Below are 15,936 nucleotides of genomic sequence, written 5' to 3'. Positions count from 1 at the left end.
GAAGGAGGGACCGCAGACAGGCTTCGAAGGCCTAACACAATAAAATGGGCTGGCTGTAGGCACTTTAAAATTGGTTCCAGGGGTACACGGGCAGCAGTGGTCTGGTCAGTGTAGGCCTAGTGGAAGGAGGGACCGCAGACAGGCTTCGAAGGCCTAACACAATAAAATGGGCTGGCTGTAGGCACTTTAAAATTGGTTCCAGGGGTACACGGGCAGCAGTGGTCAGGTCAGTGGAGGCCTAGTGGAAGGAGGGACCGCAGACAGGCTTCCAAGGCCTAACATAATAAAATGGGCTGGCTGTAGGCACTTTAAAATTGGTTCCAGGGGTACACGGGCAGCAGTGGTCAGGTCAGTGGAGGCCTAGTGGAAGGAGGGACCGCAGACAGGCTTCGAAGGCCTAACATAATAAAATAGGCTGGCTGTAGGCACTTTATAATTGGTTCCAGGGGTACACGGGCAGCAGTGGTCAGATCAGTGGAGGCCTAGTGGAAGGAGGGACCGCAGACAGGCTTCGAAGGCCTAACACAATAAAATGGGCTGGCTGTAGGCACTTTAAAATTGGTTCCAGGGGTACACGGGCATCAGTGGTCTGGTCAGTGTAGGCCTAGTGGAAGGAGGGACCGCAGACAGGCTTCGAAGGCCTAACATAATAAAATAGTCTGGCTGTAGGCACTTTATAATTGGTTCCAGGGGTACACGGGCAGCAGTGGTCAGATCAGTGGAGGCCTAGTGGAAGGAGGGACCGCAGACAGGCTTCGAAGGCCTAACACAATAAAATGGGCTGGCTGTAGGCACTTTAAAATTGGTTCCAGGGGTACACGGGCAGCAGTGGTCTGGTCAGTGTAGGCCTAGTGGAAGGAGGGACCGCAGACAGGCTTCGAAGGCCTAACTGTTGTGAATTTGGATTCTGGGCTCCCCCGGTGGCTACTGGTGGAATTGAACTTGTGACATCATCTTCCCTGTTCACCTGTTCTGATTAGATCTGGGTGTCGCTATATAACCTGGCTTCTCTGTTAGATGCTTGCCGGTCAACAATGTTATCAGAAGCCTCTCTGTGCTTGTTCCTGCTCCCAGACATCTACTAGATAAGTTGGACATTCGTCCATGTTTTGTTTTTGTATTTTGGTTCCAGTTCACAGCTGCAGTTTCGTTACTGTGTCTGGAAAGCTCTTGTTGATCAGGAATTGCCACTCTGGTATTATGAGTTAATGCCAGAGTCCTAAAGTAATTCCTGGATGTGTTTTGTTAGGGTTTTCTACTGACCATGAAGGTATGCTTTCTGTCTTCTGCTATCTAGAAAGCGGACCTCAAATTTGCTAAAACTATTTTCCTGCTGCGTTTGTTGTTTCATCTCATATCACCGCCAATATATGTGGGGGGCCTCTGTCTCCTTTTTTTTGGGCATTTCTCTAGAGGTGAGTCAGGTCTTATATTTCCCTCTGCTAGCATTATTTAGTTCTCCGGCCGGCGCTGGGCATATAGGGATAAAAAGTAGGACATGCTACCTGGCTACTTCTAGATGATGCGGTAGGTTTAGTTCATGGTCAGTACAGTTACATCTTCCAAGAGCTTGTTCCTATTGAGGCTTATGCTAGTTCTCTGGCCATGGAGATCATGACAGTTTGACCGGCCCACTAAAGGGTTAAAATCCTTGGCTGAGAAAGGAGAGAAATAAGAAGTCTGCTGAAAATTTTTTTTTTTTTTTTCTAGTAGTTAGTGTGCTCTTAATTGGATCACTTGCCAGTCTGTCTATGCTGCAGTCTTTCTTTTTTTTCTCTCTCCTTCTAATCTTTGAATGGCTCTATGTTCACCTGTCTATAATGGATCTACAGAGTGTAACTGCAGGTTTGAATAATCTCGCCACGAAAGTACAAAGTTTGCAAGATTTTGTTGTTCATGCTCCGGTATCAGAGCCGAGAATTCCTTTGCCGGAATTCTTCTCAGGGAATAGATCTAGCTTTCAGAATTTTAGAAATAATTGTAAGTTATTTTTGTCCCTGAAATCTCGTTCTGCTGGAGACCCTGCACAGCAGGTTGGGATTGTGATTTCCTTGCTCCGCGGCGACCCTCAAGATTGGGCTTTTGCATTGGCACCAGGGGATCCTGCGTTGCGTAATGTGGATGCGTTTTTTCTGGCCTTGGGCTTGCTTTATGAGGAACCTCATTTGGAACTTCAGGCAGAAAAAACTTTGATGTCCCTATCGCAGGGGCAAGATGAAGCTGAAATTTACTGCCAAAAATTCCGTAAATGGTCTGTGCTTACTCAGTGGAATGAGTGTGCCTTGGCGGCTACTTTCAGAGAGGGTCTTTCTGATGCCATTAAGGATGTTATGGTGGGGTTCCCTGTGCCTGCAAGTCTGAATGAGTCCATGACAATGGCCATTCAGATCGATAGGCGTCTGCGGGAGCGCAAACCAGTGCACCATCTGGCGGTGTCCACTGAGAAGACGCCAGAAAACATGCAGTGTGATAGAATTCTGTCCAGAAGCGAGCGGCAGAATTTTAGACGGAAAAATGGGTTGTGTTTCTATTGTGGGGATTCTACTCATGTTATATCAGCATGCTCTAAGCGTACTAAAAAGCTTGATAAATCCGTTCCCATTGGCACTTTACAGTCTAAATTTATTTTGTCTGTGACCCTGATTTGCTCTTTGTCATCTATTACTACGGACGCCTATATCGACTCTGGCGCCGCTTTGAGTCTTATGGATTGGTCCTTTGCCAATCGTTGTGGGTATGATTTAGAGCCTTTGGAGACTCTTATTCCTCTGAAAGGGATTGACTCCACCCCATTGGCTAATAATAAACCACAATACTGGACACAAGTGACTATGTGTATTAATCCGGATCACCAGGAGACTATTCGTTTTCTGGTGCTGTATAATCTACATGATGATTTGGTGCTGGGATTGCCATGGCTGCAGTCTCACAACCCAGTCCTTGACTGGAGAGCTATTTCTGTGTTGAGCTGGGGATGTAAGGGGACTCATGGGGACGTACCTTTGGTGTCCATTTCATCATCTATTCCCTCTGAAATCCCTGAGTTCCTGTCTGATTATCGTGACGTCTTTGAAGAACCCAAGCTGGGTTCATTACCTCCGCACCGGGAGTGCGATTGTGCTATAGATTTAATTCCGGGTAGTAAATACCCAAAGGGTCGTTTATTTAATCTGTCTGTGCCTGAACATACTGCTATGCGAGAATATATAAAGGAGTCCTTGGAAAAGGGACATATTCGTCCATCGTCATCTCCCTTAGGAGCCGGTTTTTTCTTTGTGTCAAAAAAAGACGGCTCTTTGAGACCGTGTATTGATTATCGGCTTTTGAATAAAATCACGGTTAAATATCAATACCCATTGCCGTTGCTGACTGATTTGTTTGCTCGCATAAAGGGGGCCAAGTGGTTCTCTAAGATTGATCTCCGTGGGGCGTATAATTTGGTGCGGATCAGGCAGGGGGATGAGTGGAAAACCGCATTTAATACGCCCGAGGGCCACTTTGAGTATTTGGTGATGCCTTTTGGTCTTTCTAATGCCCCTTCAGTCTTCCAGTCCTTTATGCATGATATTTTCCGCGATTTTTTGGATAAATTTATGATAGTGTATCTGGATGATATTCTGATTTTTTCGGATGATTGGGACTCTCATGTCCGGCAAGTTAAGAGGGTTTTTCAGGTTTTGCGGTCTAATTCTCTGTGTGTCAAGGGTTCTAAGTGCGTTTTTGGGGTTCAGAGAATTTCCTTTTTGGGATATATTTTTTCTCCCTCTTCCATTGAGATGGATCCTGTCAAGGTTCAAGCTATTTGTGATTGGACGCAGCCCTCTTCTCTTAAAAGTCTTCAGAAATTTTTGGGCTTTGCCAACTTTTATCGTCGATTTATTTCTGGTTTTTCGGATGTCGTTAAGCCATTGACCGATTTGACTAGACAGGGTGCTGATGTTGCTAATTGGTCCCCTGATGCTGTGGAGGCCTTTCAGGAGCTTAAGCGCCGTTTTTCTTCTGCCCCTGTGTTGCGTCAGCCTGATGTGACTCTTCCTTTTCAGGTTGAGGTTGACGCTTCTGAGATCGGGGCTGGGGCAGTGTTGTCGCAGAAAAGTTCTGACTGCGCCGTGATGAGGCCTTGTGCCTTCTTTTCCCGTAAATTTTCGCCCGCTGAGCGGAATTATGATGTTGGGAATCGGGAGCTTTTGGCCATGAAATGGGCGTTTGAGGAGTGGCGCCATTGGCTCGAGGGGGCCAGACATCAGGTGGTGGTATTGACTGACCACAAAAATTTGATCTATCTTGAGACCGCCAGGCGCCTGAATCCTAGACAGGCGCGCTGGTCATTATTTTTCTCTCGGTTTAATTTTGTGGTATCGTACCTACCGGGTTCTAAGAATGTTAAGGCGGATGCCCTTTCTAGGAGTTTTGAGCCTGATTCACCCGGCAACTCTGACCCCACAGGTATTCTTAAGGAGGGAGTTATCTTGTCAGCCGTTTCTCCAGACCTGCGGCGGGCCTTGCAGGAGTTTCAGGCGGATAGACCGGATCGTTGTCCGCCTGATAGGTTGTTTGTTCCTGATGATTGGACCAGTAGAGTCATCTCTGAGGTACATTCTTCTGCATTGGCAGGTCATCCTGGAATTTTTGGTACCAGGGATTTGGTGGCAAGATCCTTCTGGTGGCCTTCCCTGTCACGAGATGTGCGAGGCTTTGTGCAGTCTTGTGACGTTTGTGCTCGGGCCAAGCCTTGTTGTTCTCGGGCTAGTGGATTATTGTTGCCCTTGCCTATTCCTAAGAGGCCTTGGACACACATCTCGATGGATTTTATTTCAGATCTGCCTGTTTCTCAGAAGATGTCTGTCATCTGGGTGGTGTGTGACCGTTTTTCTAAGATGGTCCATTTGGTTCCCCTGCCCAAATTGCCTTCTTCTTCCGAGTTGGTGCCCCTGTTTTTTCAAAATGTTGTTCGTTTGCATGGTATTCCTGAGAATATCGTTTCTGACAGAGGAACCCAATTTGTGTCTAGATTTTGGCGGGCATTCTGTGCTAGGATGGGCATAGATTTGTCTTTTTCGTCTGCTTTTCACCCTCAGACCAATGGCCAGACCGAGCGGACTAATCAGACCCTGGAGACATATCTGAGGTGTTTTGTGTCTGCTGACCAGGATGATTGGGTTGCTTTTTTGCCATTGGCGGAGTTCGCCCTCAATAATCGGGCCAGCTCTGCCACTTTGGTGTCCCCGTTTTTCTGTAATTCGGGGTTCCACCCTCGATTTTCCTCCGGTCAGATGGAATCCTCGGATTGTCCTGGAGTGGATGCGGTGGTGGAGAGATTGCATCATATCTGGGGGCAGGTGATGGACAATTTAAAGTTGTCCCAGGGGAAGACTCAGCTTTTTGCCAGCCGTCACCGTCGTGTTGGTCCTCGGCTTTGTGTTGGAGATTTGGTGTGGTTGTCTTCTCGTTTTGTCCCTATGAGGGTCTCATCTCCTAAGTTTAAGCCTCGGTTCATCGGTCCGTATAAAATATTGGAGATTCTTAACCCTGTTTCCTTCCGTTTGGACCTCCCTGCATCCTTTTCTATTCATAACGTTTTTCATCGGTCGTTATTGCGCAGGTATGAGGCACCGGTTGTGCCTTCCGTTGAGCCTCCTGCTCCGGTGTTGGTTGAGGGTGAGTTGGAGTACGTTGTGGAAAAAATCCTAGACTCCCGTGTTTCCAGACGGAGACTCCAGTATCTGGTCAAGTGGAAGGGATACGGCCAGGAGGATAATTCTTGGGTCACTGCATCTGATGTTCATGCCTCTGATCTGGTTCGTGCCTTTCATAGGGCCCATCCTGATCGCCCGGGTGGTTCTGGTGAGGGTTCGGTGCCCCCTCCTTGAGGGGGGGGTACTGTTGTGAATTTGGATTCTGGGCTCCCCCGGTGGCTACTGGTGGAATTGAACTTGTGACATCATCTTCCCTGTTCACCTGTTCTGATTAGATCTGGGTGTCGCTATATAACCTGGCTTCTCTGTTAGATGCTTGCCGGTCAACAATGTTATCAGAAGCCTCTCTGTGCTTGTTCCTGCTCCCAGACATCTACTAGATAAGTTGGACATTCGTCCATGTTTTGTTTTTGTATTTTGGTTCCAGTTCACAGCTGCAGTTTCGTTACTGTGTCTGGAAAGCTCTTGTTGATCAGGAATTGCCACTCTGGTATTATGAGTTAATGCCAGAGTCCTAAAGTAATTCCTGGATGTGTTTTGTTAGGGTTTTCTACTGACCATGAAAGTATGCTTTCTGTCTTCTGCTATCTAGAAAGCGGACCTCAAATTTGCTAAAACTATTTTCCTGCTGCGTTTGTTGTTTCATCTCATATCACCGCCAATATATGTGGGGGGCCTCTGTCTCCTTTTTTTTGGGCATTTCTCTAGAGGTGAGTCAGGTCTTATATTTCCCTCTGCTAGCATTATTTAGTTCTCCGGCCGGCGCTGGGCATATAGGGATAAAAAGTAGGACATGCTACCTGGCTACTTCTAGATGATGCGGTAGGTTTAGTTCATGGTCAGTACAGTTACATCTTCCAAGAGCTTGTTCCTATTGAGGCTTATGCTAGTTCTCTGGCCATGGAGATCATGACACCTAACATAATAAAATAGGCTGGCTGTAGGCACTTTATAATTGGTTCCAGGGGTACACGGGCAGCAGTGGTCAGATCAGTGGAGGCCTAGTGGAAGGAGGGACCGCAGACAGGCTTCGAAGGCCTAACACAATAAAATGGGCTGGCTGTAGGCACTTTAAAATTGGTTCCAGGGGTACACGGGCAGCAGTGGTCTGGTCAGTGTAGGCCTAGTGGAAGGAGGGACCGCAGACAGGCTTCGAAGGCCTAACATAATAAAATAGGCTGGCTGTAGGCACTTTATAATTGGTTCCAGGGGTACACGGGCAGCAGTGGTCAGATCAGTGGAGGCCTAGTGGAAGGAGGGACCGCAGACAGGCTTCGAAGGCCTAACACAATAAAATGGGCTGGCTGTAGGCACTTTAAAATTGGTTCCAGGGGTACACGGGCAGCAGTGGTCTGGTCAGTGTAGGCCTAGTGGAAGGAGGGACCGCAGACAGGCTTCGAAGGCCTAACATAATAAAATAGGCTGGCTGTAGGCACTTTATAATTGGTTCCAGGGGTACACGGGCAGCAGTGGTCAGATCAGTGGAGGCCTAGTGGAAGGAGGGACCGCAGACAGGCTTCGAAGGCCTAACACAATAAAATGGGCTGGCTGTAGGCACTTTAAAATTGGTTCCAGGGGTACACGGGCAGCAGTGGTCTGGTCAGTGTAGGCCTAGTGGAAGGAGGGACCGCAGACAGGCTTCGAAGGCCTAACATAATAAAATAGGCTGGCTGTAGGCACTTTATAATTGGTTCCAGGGGTACACGGGCAGCAGTGGTCAGATCAGTGGAGGCCTAGTGGAAGGAGGGACCGCAGACAGGCTTCGAAGGCCTAACACAATAAAATGGGCTGGCTGTAGGCACTTTAAAATTGGTTCCAGGGGTACACGGGCAGCAGTGGTCTGGTCAGTGTAGGCCTAGTGGAAGGAGGGACCGCAGACAGGCTTCGAAGGCCTAACACAATAAAATGGGCTGGCTGTAGGCACTTTAAAATTGGTTCCAGGGGTACACGGGCAGCAGTGGTCAGGTCAGTGGAGGCCTAGTGGAAGGAGGGACCGCAGACAGGCTTCCAAGGCCTAACATAATAAAATGGGCTGGCTGTAGGCACTTTATAATTGGTTCCAGGGGTACACAGGCAGCAGTGGTCTGGTCAGTGTAGGCCTAGTGGAAGGAGGGACCGCAGACAGGCTTCGAAGGCCTAACACAAAAAAATGGGCTGGCTGTAGGCACTTTAAAATTGGTTCCAGGGGTACACGGGCAGCAGTGGTCAGGTCAGTGGAGGCCTAGTGGAAGGAGGGACCGCAGACAGGCTTCGAAGGCCTAAAATAACAAACAATAGGCTCATGGCAGTTTTACAGCGGTTACATGGATACATGGCAGGCAGCTTGGTGGTCAGTGGTAGAGTATTGAAAGTAGGGACCGCAGACAGGCTATCAAAGGCCTAAAATAACAAACAATAGGCTCATGGCAGTTTTACATCGGTTACATGGATACACAGGCAGCTTGGTGGTCAGTGGAGGAGTATTGCAAGGAGTGTCTGTCCCAGTACTCCCAAAAAATAAATAGATGTTAATGTCTCGCAAAACAACCAAAACAAAAAAAAAGGTGGCATACTTAGGTACAGGGGTGGGCTCATCTGCTGAGTTTCTGACATAGTAATTTGGCGGTAACTATTTAATGGTGCCAATATAGGACACAGACACAGACTACTTTAAGTTGCATCATAGATGTCTACAAATTTGTATTGTCAGTGCCAGACATTGAATCATGTCAGCGAATAGACTAAAGATTGGTGGAGCTGTGCGACATAATTTTGCACGTGGTACAGCACATTTTGAGCTGGGGGAGGGGGGAACTCTCTTGAGGCCGGCGGGACCGCCCCAGGGCCCCTCATGTTACAACGGTGTGTCTGACGTTGGGTGCGCACCACCACCGCCAGAGACACTACATTGTACTATGAGGGACCCAGTAGCAATGCCGTCAACCAAAAGCGAGCACACCCACCTCTTCAGACAAACAGCAGTCTCACGGGTGCTTGCGCCAAGTCGCGATACCACGGCCCCGTGTGGGGAGTTTGGCCATTTAGGGAGGTGTAAACATGTCGTATGCTGTACAATCAGCTGCAGCAAATTAGACATTAGAAAAGTAATTCACAGGCAGGAGCTTTTCATAGGAAAGCTAGGTGTCGGCCGGGCAAGGTGGGGCAAAAGATTTAGAAATCCAGTTGTGGTTCATTTTAATGAATGTTAGATCGTCAACATTTTGGGTAGCCAGACGAGTCCTTTTTTCGGTTAATATTGAACCTGCAGCACTGAATACTCTTTCTGATAGGACACTTGCTGCCGGGCAAGCAAGCTCCTGCAATGCATATTCTGCCAATTCTGGCCAGGTGTCTAATTTGGAGGCCCAGTAATCAAATGGGAATGACGGTTGAGGGAGAACATCGATAAGGGATGAAAAATAGTTAGTAACCATACTGGACAAATGTTGTCTCCTGTCACTTTCAATTGATGCAGCAGTACCTGTCCTGTCTGCGGTCATAGCAAAATCACTCCACAACCTGGTCAGAAAACCCCTCTGTCCAACGCCACTTCTGATGTGTGCACCCCTAACACTCCTAGTCTGCTGCCCCCTGGAGCTCGTGTGAGAACGATCACGTGCGCTGTGTGCTGGGAATGCCTGAAGCAAACGGTCAACAAGAGTTGATTGTTTGGTTGCTAATATTAGTTCCAAGTTCTCATGTGGCATAATATTTTGCAATTTGCCTTTATAGCGTGGATCAAGGAGGCAGGCCAACCAGTAATCGTCATCGTTCATCATTTTCGTAATGCGTGTGTCCCTTTTTAGGATACGTAAGGCATAATCCGCCATGTGGGCCAAAGTTCCAGTTGTCAAATCTCCGGTTGTGATTGGTTGAGGGGCAGTTGCAGGCAAATCTACGTCACTTGTGTCCCTCAAAAAACCAGAACCCGGCCGTGACACGCAACCAATTTCCAGTGCCCCCGGGAAAGGTTCCGCATTAAAAATATACTCATCCCCATCATCATCCTCGTCCTCCACCTCCTCTTCGCCCGCTACCTCGTCCTGTACACTGCCCTGACCAGACAATGGCTGACTGTCATCAAGGCTTTCCTCTTCCTCTGGTGCAGACGCCTGCTCCTTTATGTGCGTCAAACTTTGCATCAGCAGACGCATTAGGGGGATGCTCATGCTTATTACGGCGTTGTCTGCACTAACCAGCCATGTGCATTCCTCAAAACACTGAAGGACTTGACACATGTCTTGTATCTTAGACCACTGCACACCTGACAACTCCATGTCTGCCATCCTACTGCCTGCCCGTGTATCCTCCCACAAATAAATAACAGCACGCCTCTGTTCGCACAGTCTCTGAAGCATGTGCAGTGTTGAGTTCCACCTTGTTGCAACGTCTATGATTAGGCGATGCTGGGGAAGGTTCAAAGACCGCTGATAGGTCTGCATACGGCTGGCGTGTACAGGCGAACGTCGGATATGTGAGCAAAGTGCACGCACTTTGAGGAGCAGGTCGGAGAACCCAGGATAAGTTTTCAATAAGCACTGCACCACCAGGTTTAAGGTGTGAGCCAGGCAAGGAATGTGTTTCAGTTGGGAAAGGGAGATGGCAGCCATGAAATTCCTTCCGTTATCACTCACTACCTTGCCTGCCTCAAGATCTACTGTGCCCAGCCACGACTGCGTTTCTTGTTGCAAGAACTCGGACAGAACTTCCGCGGTGTGTCTGTTGTTGCCCAAACACTTCATAGCCAATACAGCCTGCTGACGCTTGCCAGTAGCTGGCCCATAATGGGACAACTGGTGTGCAACAGTGTCATCTGCCGATGGAGTGGTTGGCCGACTGCGTTCTGTGGAAGAGCTGTAGCTTCTGCAGGAGGACGAGGAGGAGGGGGTGCGAACGCCTACAGCCAACTGTTTCCTAGACCGTGAGCTAGGCACAACTGTCCCTAAATTGATGTCGCCTGTGGACCCTGCATCCACCACATTCACCCAGTGTGCCGTGATGGACACATAACGTCCCTGGCCATGCCTACTGGTCCATGCATCTGTAGTCAGGTGCACCTTTGTACTCACAGATTGCCTGAGTGCATGGACGATGCGCTGTTTAACATGCTGGTGCAGGGCTGGGATGGCTTTTCTTGAAAAAAAGTGTCGACTGGGTAGCTCGTATCGTGGTTCAGCGTACTCCATCAGGGCTTTGAAAGCTTCGCTTTCAACTAACTGGTAGGGCATCATCTCTAACGAGATTAGTCTAGCTATGTGGGCGTTAAAACCCTGTGTACGCGGATGCGAGGATAAGTACTTCCTTTTTCTAACCAGAGTCTCATGTAGGGTGAGCTGGACTGGAGAGCTGGAGATCGTGGAACTTTCGGGTGTGCCGGTGTACATGGCAGACTGAGAGACGGTTGGAGACGGTATTGTTTCCGCCGGTGCCCTAGATGCAATATTTCCTCCTACAAAACTGGTGATTCCCTGACCCTGACTGCTTTTGGCTGGCAAAGAAACCTGCACAGAATCTGCCGGTGGTGCGGAAAATGGTGGCCTTACAGTGACGGAAGGGATGTTGCGTTGCTGACTAGCTTCATTGGCCGAGGGTGCTACAACCTTAAGGGACGTTTGGTAGTTAGTCCAGGCTTGAAAATGCATGGTGGTTAAGTGTCTATGCATGCAACTAGTATTTAGACTTTTCAGATTCTGACCTCTGCTTAAGCTAGTTGAACATTTTTGACAGATGACTTTGCGCTGATCAGTTGGATGTTGTTTAAAAAAATGCCAGACTGCACTCTTCCTAGCATCGGATCCCTTTTCAGGGATTGCAGACTGAGCTTTAACCGGATGGCCACGCTGTCCTCCAACAGGTTTTGGCTTTGACACGCGTTTTGGGCCAGATACGGGCCCGGCTGATGGAACCTGTTGCGATGTTGATGCCTGCTGCGGCCCCTCCTCCACCTCCGCTTCTGAACTACTGCCGCCTGCACCCTGTTCCCCCAATGGCTGCCAATCGGGGTCAATAACTGGGTCATCTATTACCTCCTCTTCGAGCTCGTGTGCAACTTCGTCTGTGTCACTGTGTCGGTCGGTGGTATAGCGTTCGTGGCGGGGCAACATAGTCTCATCAGGGTCTGATTGTGGATCTGTACCCTGAGAGGGCAATGTGGTGGTCTGAGTCAAAGGAGCAGCATAGTACTCTGGCTGTGGCTGTGCATCAGTGCACTCCATGTCAGAATCTACTTGTAATGGGCATGGCCTGTTAAATGTTTCACTTTCTAAGCCAGGGACGGTATGTGTAAAGAGCTCCATGGAGTGACCCGTTGTGTCGCCTGCTGCATCCTTCTCTCTTGTTGTAGTTTTTGCTGAGGAGGACAAGGAAGCGACTTGTCCCTGACCGTGAACATCCACAAGCGACGCGCTGCTTTTACATTTACCAGTTTCTGAAGAGGAGGCAAAAGAGCTAGAGGCTGAGTCTGCAATGTAAGCCAAAATTTGCTGTTGCTGCTCCGCCTTTAAAAGCGGTTTTCCTACTCCCAGAAAAGAGAGCGTTCGAGGCCTTGTGTAGCCTGACGACGAAACTGGCTCCACAGCTCCAGACTTAGGTGGAATATTTTTATCCCCACGACCACCTGATGCTCCACTACCACTACCATCATTACCAGCTGACAATGAACGCCCACGACGACCTCTTGCACCAGACTTCCTCATTGTTTTAAAATCTTAACCAAAGTAACTTTATTTGTTGCTGTCAAACAACTTACACGGTGAGCTATAACTTCAGTATGATTTCAATATCCCTTAACAGGTTGGTGAGACCACAAGGAAAATCAGGCACAATGTTACACACTCTGTTTTCTGTGGCACCAAATCACAGAGATGACACACAAGCAGGACTGTCACTCAAGCACTAATGTCAATATTAATCTCCCACCTAATTTATTTTTTTTTTTTTTTCAGGGAGACTTTAGAAACCAAATAATATTTAAAAAAAAAAAAAAAAAAGGCTTTCTATGGCCCACTGAATGAGAGATGACACGCACAGGAGTGGCACACAAGCCCTGACTGAGGCCAATATTTTTCTCCCACTGATTGATGTAGTGTTTTTGTGTTGAGGTAGATTTTAAAACCCAAATCAAGGAAAAAAATAAATAGGCTTTCTATGGCCCACAATTAGAGAGAGAGAGGTGGCACACCCAGGAGTCAAGACTGGCGCACAAGCTGAAAGGGCAATATTAATCTCCCACTGTTTTTTTTTTATGTTTTATTTTTTCAGGGAGACTTTAGAAACCAAATAATTAAATAAAATAAAAAAAAAGGCTTTCTATGGCCCACTGAATGAGAGATGACACGCACAGGAGTGGCACACAAGCCCTGACTGAGGCCAATATTTTTCTCCCACTGATTGATGTAGTGTTTTTTTATTAAGGTAGATTTTAAAACCCAAATCAAGGAAAAAAATAAATAGGCTTTCTATGGCCCACAATTAGAGAGAGAGAGGTGGCACACCCAGGAGTCAAGACTGGCGCACAAGCTGAAAGGGCAATATTAATCTCCCACTGGTTTTTTTTTATGTTTTATTTTTTCAGGGAGACTTTAGAAACCAAATAATTAAATAAAATTAAAAAAAAGGCTTTCTATGGCCCACTGAATGAGAGATGACACGCACAGGAGTGGCACACAAGCCCTGACTGAGGCCAATATTTTTCTCCCACTGACTGATGTAGTGTTTTTTTATTAAGGTAGATTTTAAAACCCAAATCAAGGAAAAAAATAAATAGGCTTTCTATGGCCCACAATTAGAGAGAGAGAGGTGGCACACCCAGGAGTCAAGACTGGCGCACAAGCTGAAAGGGCAATATTACTCTCCCACTGTTTTTTTAAGTTTTTTTTTTTTTATTTTCAGGGAGACTTTAGAAACCAAATAATATTAAAAAAAAACAAAAAAAAAGGCTTTCTATGGCCCACTGAATGAGAGATGACACGCACAGGAGTGGCACACAAGCCCTGACTGAGGCCAATATTTTTCTCCCACTGATTGATGTAGTGTTTTTGTGTTGAGGTAGATTTTAAAACACAAATGAAGGAAAAAAATAAATAGGCTTTCTATGGCCCACAATTACAGAGAGAGAGGTGGCACACCCAGGAGTCAAGACTGGCGCACAAGCTGAAAGGGCAATATTACTCTCCCACTGTTTTTTTAAGTTTTTTATTTTTTATTTTCAGGGAGACTTTAGAAACCAAATAATATTAAAAAAAAACAAAAAAAAAAGGCTTTCTATGGCCCACTGAATGAGAGATGGCACGCACAGGAGTGGCACACAAGCCCTGACTGAGGCCAATATTTTTCTCCCACTGATTGATGTAGTGTTTTTGTGTTGAGGTAGATTTTAGAACACAAATCAAGGACAAAAATAAATAGGCTTTCTATGGCCCACTCAGTGAGAGATGGCACACACAGGGATGGCACTGTAGCAGAAATGCCAATCTTAATCTCCCACAAAAAAAAAAAAAAAAAAAACAGGGACTGTCCTACAATTACTATCTCCCTGCAGTAATCTCAGCCAGGTATGGCAGGCAGCAATAGGAGTGGACTGATGCACAAATTAAATAAAAAGTGTGGACAAACAAAAAAGATAGCTGTGCAGAAAGGAAGGAACAAGAGGATATGTGCTTTGAAAAAAGCAGTTGGTTTCCACAGTGGCGTACACACAGCAATACAGCTATCAGGGAGCCTTCTAGGGCAGCCCAATGAGCTACAGCGCTGAGGGAAAAAAAAAAAAAATTGCTTTCACTGTCCCTGCACACCGAAGGTGGTGTTGGACAGTGGAAATCGCTACAGCACAAGCGGTTTGGTGGTTAGTGGACCCTGCCTAACGCTCTCCCTGCTTCTGACGAAGCGGCAGCAACCTCTCCCTAAGCTCAGAGCAGCAGCAGTAACATGGTGGTCGGCGGGAACGCCCCCTTATAGCCCCTGTGACGCCGCAGACAGCAAGCCAATCACTGCAATGCCCTTCTCTAAGATGGTGGGGACCAGGACCTATGTCATCACGCTGCCCACACTCTGCGTTCACCTTCATTGGCTGAGAAATGGCGCTTTTCGCGTTATGGAAACGCGACTTTGGCGCGAAAGTCGCGTACCGCATGGCCGACAAGCACAGGGGTCGGATCGGGTTTCATGAGACGCCGACTTAGCCAAAAGTCGGCGACTTTTGAAAATGAACGACCCGTTTCGCTCAACCCTACCTCTGGGTGACTGAGGAGTCTTGTGCCAGCATGGATGTTCAGGGATTAGTTTCTCGTATAGACCAGCTTGCTGCTAAGGTACAGGGTATTTCTGATTATATTGTTCAGACTCCGCTTTTAGAACCTAGGATTCCTACTCCTGATTTGTTTTTTGGGGACAGGTCCAAATTTTTGAGTTTTAAAAACAATTGTAAACTGTTTTTTGCTCTGAAGCCTCGTTCCTCTGGTGATCCCATTCAGCAGGTTAAAATTGTCATCTCCCTGCTGCGTGGCGACCCTCAGGATTGGGCATTTTCCCTGGAATCTGAGAATCCGGCCTTGCTTAATGTAGATGCCTTTTTTCAGGCTCTAGGATTATTATATGATGAACCAAATTCTGTGGATCAAACGGAGGAGACCTTGTTGGCCCTGTCTCAGGGTCAAGAAGCGGCAGAATTGTATTGTCAGAAATTTAGAAAATGGTCTGTGCTGACTAAATGGAATGAGGATGCTTTGGCGGCAATTTTCAGAAAGGGTCTTTCTGAATCTGTTAAAAATGTTATGGTGGGGTTTCCCACGCCTGTTGGTCTGAGTGATTCTATGTCTCTGGCCATTCAGATTGATCGGCGCTTGAGGGAGCGCAGAACTGTGCGCACTGTGGCGTTGTCCTCAGAGCAGATGCCTGAGCCTATGCAGTGTGATAGGATTCTGTCTAGAATGGAACAACAAGGATTCAGACATCAGAATAGGTTGTGTTTTTATTGTGGCGATGCTTCTCATGTCATTTCAGTCTGTCCAAAGCGTACATAGAGAATCGCTAGTTCAGTTACCATCGGAACTGTACAACCTAAATTTCTGTTATCTGTGACCTTGATCTGCTCATTGTCGTCATTTTCTGTCATGGCGTTTGTGGATTCAGGCGCCGCTTTGAACTTAATGGACTTTGAATTTGCCAGGCGTTGTGGTTTCCCCTTGCAGTCTTTGCAGAACCCTATACCTTTAAGGGGCATTGATGCTACACCTTTGGCTAAAAATAAATCCCAGTTTTGGAC

The sequence above is a fragment of the Ranitomeya variabilis genome, chromosome 4 (assembly GCF_051348905.1).
Source record: "Ranitomeya variabilis isolate aRanVar5 chromosome 4, aRanVar5.hap1, whole genome shotgun sequence".
Taxonomy (NCBI): domain Eukaryota; kingdom Metazoa; phylum Chordata; class Amphibia; order Anura; family Dendrobatidae; genus Ranitomeya; species Ranitomeya variabilis.
The sequence above is the reverse complement of the archived record's forward strand: the minus strand, read 5'-3'. Positions refer to the sequence as shown.